Here is a 10,163-nt window from a genome sequence, read left to right on the forward strand (position 1 = left end):
GGACAGCCCCTGCAGATGCACCGGCAGACCCCCGAACAGCCCTGCAGACCCCCCGGACACAGCCCCGCCGACCCCGCACACAGCCCTGCCGACCCTCTCCGACCCTGCACACAGCCCCACCGACCCCACACACAGCCCCAGCAGACCCCCGGACAGCCCGCAGACCCCCAGACAGCCCCGACAGACCCCCGGACACAGCCCCGCCGACCCCTCACACAGCCCTGCCGACCCTCTCCGACCCCGCACACAGCCCCACCGACCCCGCACACAGCCCCGGCAGACCCCCAGACAGCCCCGACAGACCCCCAGACACAGCCCCGTTGACCCCACACATAGCCTCGCCAACCCCGCACACAGCCCCGGCAGACCCCCGGACAGCCTCGGCAGACCCACACACACAGACACGCAGACCCCGCTCGCACACACAGAGAGACATACAGTCACCACCCATACTTCGCCCACACACTTCCCTCCTCCTGGGCCGCAGCGTTTCTCGCTGGGTGCTCAGTCCGCAGAGCCGGGACACAGTGCCGGAGATCGCGGTATGTGTTCAGTGCTTACGCATATTGCGATCTCTACCGAAATCTCCTGGGCCACAATCCTCATCCCCGGATGCGTAACTCTGTGGGGTCCAGACTGCGCAGGCGCATCGTGCTTGCGCAGTCTATAAAGGCTTCGGACAGAGTGACGCTTCTAGCATTATATTTTATATATATATATATATATATATATATATATATATATATACAGTAGATATATATATATATATATATACACACACACACAGTAGAACCTATGCTACAGAAATATATGAATCGTCAACTGCTAGGCACTGCGATGGGAGCATCTTTCACCCCTCCTACTTTAATTTATTTTTTGGAATATCAGGTTCACTTACACTAATAGATTGAGATTGAGCTTTCTTGATATAAATATTTCTTGATTATAAATATTGAAGTATCAACAGACGGTACCATAACTGCGGACTTATTCTGCAAACAGCCACAAATTCCATCTTGCATGCGGACTCGTCACACCTTCCTTCAACTATTCATAAAATTCCTGTTGGCCAGTACCTGAGGACAAAAAGAATTTGCTCCACAGATTCAGAGAACGTGGCTACGGACAAAGACAGATATGACTTTAATATAATAGAGCTGTAAACAAGTCCAGAAACCATCTGCTATGCAATAAATACATAAGATAATAACACCACAAATGCCAATCAGCTACTGTTTATTACTTTTTTTATCAACCAGTGGAACAAATTCACAAATACCATCCAGAAACATTGGAATATTCGCAAAATGGATCCTATTCTATGTAAAACACTTCCTGCAAAACCATGTATAACAGCCAAAAGATCAAAAAACCTTAAAGATCTATTGGTCTAGAGCCATTATCAAGCAAGTAAGAATAAACAGGATTCTTTACCAACTACATCCAAGGTTTATGCTCCTGCGGACAGTGTAAAGCTTGCATGAATCAAGTCAAGAGCAAAAATTTTCATAACTTTGGTAAGACAAAATCATTCACAATCAAAACATTTCTTATATTGTACTTTTGCCAAAACTTATATAGGTATGACAACCCGTGAACTACAACTCATAGTGAGGGATCATATGCGAGGCATCGAAAAATCCAAGATTCAGGAACATGATGGACAGTTAAAAGCACTGCTGAGACATTTTAAGCAATACCATAAGTCGAATGCAAGCTTGTTGAAAATAAAAGCCATTGATCAGGTATCGTTGGGATCAACAGGGGGGGACTTATTCAAGATCCTATCTCAGGTAGAAAACCGGTGGATTTATATGCAAAATACAATTGTTCCCTTTTACCTTAATGAGAACTTTGGATTTGGGCCTCCGAGATCTCAATCTGCGCACACGCGGCCTCTGGCAGCTATTTACCTGAAGCCTCCAGTGGCCCACGGCTTCAGGAAGATGGCTGCAGGGAAACAGGTGATGCAGTCTACTCACCGTGGACACTGGGCAGCGGCACTGCCACATTTCTGCCGTCGGCATCCTGAAGAAGGGAACCTGCTCAGGTGCACTCCGCACCGCCTACCGCCGCAGCATCGCCACAACTCTGCCGCCGGCATCCTGAGGATGGTACCCTGCTCCAGCTCTGCCTCACTGCTGACACCGGACCCTCAGCATCGCACCCTGGGACTGCAGCATTGCCCCAATTCTGCTGCTGCCCGCTTCCTGAGGAAGGGACCCTGCCTTCTGTGACCCCGCTGTACCACTGCCGGCTCTCAGGTAAGATACCTTAAATTCTGACAATAAGACGGACCCCCATCTTATAAAAATCTTTTTTCTGCTATTTTCCATCACATCTTATGGTCTGGTGTGTCTTGTAGTCCAAAAATACGGTACTTGCCTGTCTTCTTTGTGATATGGTACACTTCATACTGTATAATTCGCCATTGATAAACATCTTTTTTTAAAAATATTACTTTACTCAATTTTTTTTTCAGAATTTATATTTTATTGTAGTACAGACACAATTGATCACTTCTCACAGACTTACAAATTTTGTTGATGAAACAATATATTCAACTTTTACACTTCATAATTTGGACATAGTTTTTAGTGATGAGCGAGTGTACTCGTTGCTCTGGTTTTCCAGAGCACGCTCGGGTGATCTCCGAGTATTTGTTAGTGCTAGGAGATTTAGTTTTTGTTGCCACAGCTGCATAATTCACAGCTGCTGGACAGCTTGAATACATGTGTGGATTTCTTAGCAACCAGGCATTCCTCACATGTACTCAGGCTGGCTAGGAGCCATAAATTATGCAGCTTGCGTCAACAAAAACTAAATCTCCGAGCACTCAGAAATACTCGGAGACCACCCGAGCGTGCTCGGGAAAACCCGTGCAACGAGTACACTCGCTCATCACTAATAGTTTTTTATTCTTTTCAGTTATTATTTTTTCACTTTTTCTTTGCAGTTCTTTAAGTACTCAAACACCTTATACACAACTCACTTTCCACATATTGTATATGTATCCAAATGTATGTATATTTTAAAATCCATACTAGAACTAATGTAATTAAATATTAATAAACATAATTACTGGGATTAATAATATACTAATTAATTTACTAATTACATATAATAGCCAGTATTGATAACTAACATCATATAATAATGAATATGGTATTTGCTAGTATTGTATATATAATGATTTATCTTTCCGTCAAACTTGAGCTACACCTTCAAAATGGACACAATGTACAAACTATTCAAGCTTGTAAACTGTCTTCTCTATAACACAGCTGACAGACTAGATATAGACATAACGCCAGTCCTGCGATACGGACACGCTGGGTTGAGCGCATGCCTGGTGTCTGCTTCTGCGTACGAACATAGTTAGGCAGGAGAGGCATGGTTCAGACTTACCGTTGTACTCCCAATGACTGTGGGAGCGATCTTAGAAGCTGAAGTACTGGGATGCCGATCTGAGCAGAGGAGGCAGACTGAGAAAACACAGGGCACCAGGTAGGGTGACTCTACATGTGCAGGGTCACTTTTCAGTCCCAGGGTGATGGATCAGTTTAAACCCTGGTTATATCTCAACTGTGGCTGTTTTGAGAGCAAAAGGTGGGAAGCTATGTCTGAAGAGAATGGCTGTGTGTGCACAAGAGTCCCACATCCCAGGCCAAATTGCATATCTGGCCAATTCTTTTTGTAAATTTCAAAAGGCTATGGTGTGAAGTGGTCCTGTGTTATAGAGAAGGATTACAGGTAAGAGCAACAGTGGATACTACCTGGATATGGTACAGTTTGTATATGTACAGGTAACTTATACTGTGTCACATAAGATACTGCATGGAGAATATACAGCTCTGGAAAAAATTAAGAGACCACTGCAAAATGTTCAGTTTGTCTGTTTTTTCTCTTTATAGGTATATTTTTTGAATAAAATATAAATTGTTCTTTTATTCCATAAACTTCTGACATGTCTCCGAATTTCCAAGCAATAAATTTTATATATTTTTTTCACACAAAAGAAGAATGGTCAAAATTTTAAAACAAACCCAGTGCTTTCAGACCTCAAATAATGCAAAGAAAACACGTTCATAATCATTTAGAAACAACAATACTAATGTTTTAACTCGGGAAGAGTTCAGAAATCAATATTTTGTGGAACAACCATGATTTTTAATCACAGCTTTCATGCGTCTTGGCATGCTTTCCACCAGTCTTTCACACTGCTCCTGGTGCAGTTCTTCTTTGTTTGATGGCTTGTGACTATCCATCATCCTCTTGATTATATTCCAGAGGTTTTCAATGGGGTTCAGATCTGGAGATTGGGCTGCCCTTGACAGGGTTTTGATGTGGTAGTCTCTTAATTTTTGCCAGAGCTGTACATATTGGTTTGTTGCCTGCTGTTTTTTCATTATTTTTCTTGTTTTCAAAGCACCAAAGGAGATGTGTTTGGCCCCGGTCGCAGACCCGTAATGACTTTCAATTCTATTGTTAGGTCTCTTAAGTGACCATTGATGCAACACTAGGAAACCAATTAAGGCTAAATTGACATCTGCATTAGGTATTCTGTTTTTTTTCTGTTCCATTGTAGAAGCAGAATCATGAAATTAATAGTACTGGATCTGTCGAACAATCGCAAACCAACGACCCTTAACACAGCCCATTGACTTACTACAGGGTCCATTGGGTTCTGTTGTGGTAACCATAATTTTGTAGGGAAGAATATTGCTGCATCCAGTACATTTTTTTTACTGTTAAATATGACAGCATTTGGGATGCCCTGTTTGGAGTTTCCATTGCAGATTGCTTTGTATTTGATGTAAAGAACAGCCCAGCATGCAGCACATTTCCTCCTGTCAAATCGATTTACACCACAATGAAACCCGACAGCCCCTATTGTAAGTTAATCGGGTCCTTCAGAATCTGTCCATAACTGTCAGATCCATCATAGCTTGAATTTAGAGTACAGATGTGAAAAAAAGACTGCTTCTATATTGACCAGTGGTCGTGGACCAAATTGCTTGTCATGTGGGGAAAAAAGTTGGGCTGGTGCACACTTGGGTTCACCTGTCACTCTGCTCTGCTGGTGGGACTCATCAGTGATGTTCCCTCTCTCTGGATGCTTCTCGTCACAGCCCAAGACTCCCTTTCATTCTAGCCTGCTCCACTGCGAGCTCCTAGCCCCTTTCCTCAGTTCTGCATCCTTCTGACAAACAGGACCGACTTGTTGCCTCCCATGCGTGTTCATTCTCTGCTTGCTCGTGACTCTTCCTGACACCTGGGGATACATTCTATCCTCTATGGTCAGGATTGGTTGCTGTTGAGTCCCTCATCTTACCAAGCCCTCTCTACAGTGTCAGTGTGTAGACGGGCAAGCGTATCTCCTTCTGGCAATCTGCAGTCAGAATCAGTGTGGTAAGTGGGGCCTTTGTGGCATGTAAATGTTGGGAATGCTTCATTCAAGAAAATAGTGCAGACGATTTGTGTTCTCAGGCATTGGACTCAGGGTGGCTTTTGTAACCAAAGGCTAACAATAAAAAAAGTCAGCTTCCATTATGAACAGTGCCCTGGAGTCATAGACTCCCAATATAAGTCCTAAAAATTATCTGTACTATTTAGTGTAAAACTTCAATGTACAATCTCTTACCACAGGATCACAAGAATTCTGCTTCTGATTTCAACTAGACAGAACTAGGTGTTTAGTAGATAAAACGTATTATAGCTGGAGAAGATCAAAAAGATTTGTACAATACTTACGTCCAATATATAGTAACAGACAATAGCAATAAAAATATGAAAAAGATTGAGTGTACTCAATGCTATAAGCAGAGAAGAAGAGGACTAAAGCTCTATTGCTATCTACTGGAAGTAGCAATCCTAAAAGTCAATATCGACCCATTAACGAGCCTTGTCACATGACTTGTAATAAAAGCCAAACCAGGATCTCTATTTGCAGACACATGTATCGGGGTTTTTGCCCCTCATCAGCGCAAAGCAAGAGAGCGGATTTTGCTTAATGAGAGGTCTCTGACTAGGGTCTAAGGGGTAACATCTCTCCTTGTGGAGAGTGACATGCTACTTACAGTAGATGGCAGTGTTGTTCTAGTCCTCTTCCCAGAGAACTGCATGGCCTGTAAGTCTCCTTACACTGACTTTGCACTAGAAGCAGCACGCGACTACAATAGCTTTTCTTTCTGTAGCTTTCCCGACATCCTTTATCTCACAGGATCTAATAAAAGAGAAAGACACAGATATAATTATTATTAGATATAATTAAAAATATTTGCGGTATCCTAATCCAGTAGTCAAATTAGTACTAGTAGTCCGTGGCCGCTGGACCACAGCTCTGCGAGTCTCCTCCTGTCCAATGGAATCACTGGCACCTCCTCTGATTAGTAGGCCTGGTTGTGGTGTGATGAGAGCATGACATTGTGCCAGGCCTATTAATAAAAAAAGGCGATGGGGAGTCCAATAGGAGGAGGTTTGCAGAGCTCTGGTCTGGCTGCCATGGACGACTAAAATTACCACTGGACCATATTTTTCATCATCTCTAATCATAGAGAATTATATTTCTGTCTTTCTCTTTTATAAGCCCCTGTAGAAAATGCTTCTGTCTCTTATATCGGACATGAGTATTGAACTTTTTTTTTCTCTGTTATTTACATACCATTGTAGATTGGAAAACAACATTCTTGTTTTGCATTTGGCCTCTTCTTACTATCTTTTTGTTCTTTCAGGTCTTCTTAGAAAATTCACAATGTCCGGATATCCCCAGAACTTACAAATACATTCTGGGACTATTATATTATACACAAGAATAGTAATTACGGTATAAGTGCAAACAACAAGTAGAGCAATGACTCGTATCATCCAATCTGCTCATAAAAGTGTAAGAGCTGTGATCTGTTGGTTACTATCGGCTCCTGCTCCACTTTCACCTGAAATGAGAAAAGTATGGTATGAAGCTCACCACGCTGTACAACTTCACTGCTGAAGCTTGAAACTCAGTGGTGGGTGCAGATCCCGCTGGTGAAATACAGCCGACATAAGGAAAAAAGAGGATTACAGCATGTCCATCCAACAATAAAATTCAAGAATTTTTATTAAAAATTATTTGGTTAAAAACAGAGCCTGATGCGTTTTTGGTGCACACATGCACCCTTAGTCATAGGATATATCCTCCTTTCTCTTTTCTTTTCCTTTTGCCTCAAATGTTTATATAATTATGACACTATTAATATATTCTCAAGGAAATTAATGTGTATCACAATGTTTTCTTATGTACTTTTATCTCCTCATCGAAGTTACTTAGAGCAGTCAGAAGAATGCAATATAAATGGTAAATACAATGCAACATATAATGTATATAAATATAAGAATCTATATCTGTCTTATCATAATTTAATGGGTCATAGAAAAAGCATCATGTCGGAATGAGAACCCTACATGTATCGCCACAGGAGGCAGCATCTTCTTCAGGACTCATTCTGTTGCAATTTGCATGGGGTCCTCGTTCCCACATGATGCTTTTTTTATTAGCCAATTCACCTAAGAATTATGCACATGGCACTTTATTGCCCGGTGTAATTTCTTCTTTTATATTCCTTTGATGCTGCATAATTTAAATATTATTTTCTATGCATTTTAATTGCTCCTTTTTCATGATTAAATACTATTTACCATCACTCTTGGGGTAGTGTCTAGAGATGAGCGGTGTTCGAGTCGAACTGTTCGCCAATTTCAAATTCGAGCTGTTTTGGGCAGTGTTCGAGTCGTTCGACGAACCCGAACAATTCGCTTAAAATTCGTCTGTTCGAGTTTCTGTTCGATAACTGTTTGTTCACCAAAAGCCTAGCTTGATTTGCACATTAAAACTGTTTATCATTGTTAATGGACTGTTTCAGTGTATAGTGGGCGGGGGGGGGGGGCAGGGGATAGATCTGTGCTGAAATAACGCCGATCTCCTTTTTTTTTTTCTTTCCCGCATTTACAGAGGGGCGGTACAGTCTCTCAGCCTATCAGCAGTGCACACACACAGCAATGTGCATGTGATGCACACAAGCAAGGGCATGTGTCATTGGCTGTGTTTGTCACATGTCACTCCTTGCCCACTGAGAACCAGCCATTTGCCCCGTCGTCACCATTTCCTCACTGCTGCAGCTTAGTGTTAGACGGCACCGCTGCTACTGTGGGCGCTATACAGTCAAGGAGTCTTTTTTTGCCAGCAAATTTCTGAGAGATAGGTTTAGGGAGTCGGGAGTTGGGACTAGTTGTAATATCAGCCCTTTTCAGGGTAGGTTACAGCAGTTCATAGCACTGTTTGCCAGGCAGGTCTCAGCCAGTGCTGTGCAAGTGTTAGTCACAGCATTTGGTGTAATCTAGCTCAGCCAATCCTTTTGGGCTAGTAGCATTGTCTGATAGTCATCTGAGTAGCCCGCCTGTGAAACTAGCTACACCGCCTGTGTATGTCAATTTTTACTGCATCTAACCCAGTAAATCGTTTTGGGGTTTTATGCTTAGTAGCAGTGTCTGCACGTCAGCAGAGTAGCCCGCCTGTGAAACAAACTATACCGCCTGTGTATCTCTATTTTCACTGCATCTAATCCAGTTGATAGTTTTGGGCCTAGTAGCATTGTCTGCACGTCAGCAGAGTAGCCCGCCTGTGAAACAAACTATACCGCTTGGGTATCTCTATTTTCACTGCATCTAATCTAGTTGATAGTTTTGGGCCTAGTAGCATTGTCTGCACGTCAGCAGAGTAGCCCGCCTGTGAAGCTAGCTACACTGCCTGTGTATCTCAATTTTTACGGCATCTAACCCAGTAAATCGTTTTGGGGTTTTGGGCTTAGTAGCAGTGTCTGCACGTCAGCAGAGTAGCCCGCCTGTGAAACAAACTATACCGCCTGTGTATCTCTATTTTCACTGCATCTAATCCAGTTGATAGTTTTGGGCCTAGTAGCATTGTCTGCACGTCAGCAGAGTAGCCTGCCTGTGAAGCTAGCTACACCGCCTGTGTATCTCAATTTTTACGGCATCTAACCCAGTAAATCCTTTTGGGCTTAGTAGCAGTGTCTGCACGTCAGCAGAGTAGCCCGCCTGTGAAACAAACTATACCGCCTGTGTATCTCTATTTTCACTGCATCTAATCCAGTTGATAGTTTTGGGCCTAGTAGCATTGTCTGCACGTCAGCAGAGTAGCCCGCCTGTGAAGCTAGCTACACCGCCTGTGTATCTCTATTTTCACTGCTTCTAATCCAGTTGATAGTTTTGGGCCTAGTACCACAGTTTGGCCACTCAGTTCTGCTCGGTTTTCATCCATCGGTTGTTGTGCCAACAACTTCAGATACAGAGTTGCCAATTAAGCACTAAAATGAGTGGCAAAAGGCCTGCTGCTGGTGGAAAGGGGAATAGGCGTGTTGGAAAGGGAAAAAAAGGTTGTGTCTGTGGGGTAGGTGGTAAAGCAACAGTAACATCTGCAGAAGAAAGACCATCTTCCAGCCAAAGTAAGATGTCTACTTCTTTTCGTGGACAATCTGATATGATCCCTTTCTTACGACCATCGCTACAAGCATCGCCAAAAATTCCAGATGAGGCACAAAAACAGCAGGTGCTTGAACGGATATCAAGTGCTCGTTCAAGTGGGCTCTCCTCCATGTCCACTTCAACATCACACTCCAGTCCTCAGAGTTGTCACCCCAATCGCACTTGCTTCCTCACAGCTCCCAAGTCTCCAGCTGCCCATCTGAGCAATGGGTAGCACACATGGTTGAGTCTGTAGAGCTGTTTACGCATACTATAGCCTGGGAATCAGAGGTCTGCTCCAGAGCTTCTGTGAATCCAGACGAGGAAATGATCTGCACTGATGCCCAGAATCTTTGTGAGTCGGATCCAGGCCCAGATGAAGAAGGTTCTGAGCATAATGTAGACCCTCGTTCCCAAACTGTAACTCCTGTTGGTGGAGACAATGAGGAAGATGATGATGAGACTGAGATACCTGATTGGAACGAAAACTTGACTTCTCGGTCGGGGCAGGAAGAGGTTGGCTCTGAGGACGACGGGTGTGAGAACACACAGGATGATGATGACGAGGTTGTAGACCCCACTTACTGTCAACCCCCAGTCCGCCAGTCCATGAGGTCAGCAGAGGAGGTGGAGGAGGATGCTAG

General features: G+C 43.3%; 1 protein-coding gene across 1 annotated transcript in view; it reads left to right on the plus strand.

Moving 5' to 3' along the window:
• The window catches only part of CCDC169 (coiled-coil domain containing 169), a 114,926-nt gene extending 112,671 nt beyond the window's left edge, over positions 1-2,255 (plus strand). The window contains exon 10 of the transcript XR_013224064.1: positions 1,582-2,255. The gene's annotated coding sequence lies outside the window, so the exon portion shown is untranslated. The remainder of the gene's footprint in view (positions 1-1,581) is intronic.
• Positions 2,256-10,163: the final 7,908 nt, after the last annotated feature.

This window comes from Ranitomeya variabilis, chromosome 3 (assembly GCF_051348905.1).
Source record: "Ranitomeya variabilis isolate aRanVar5 chromosome 3, aRanVar5.hap1, whole genome shotgun sequence".
Taxonomy (NCBI): domain Eukaryota; kingdom Metazoa; phylum Chordata; class Amphibia; order Anura; family Dendrobatidae; genus Ranitomeya; species Ranitomeya variabilis.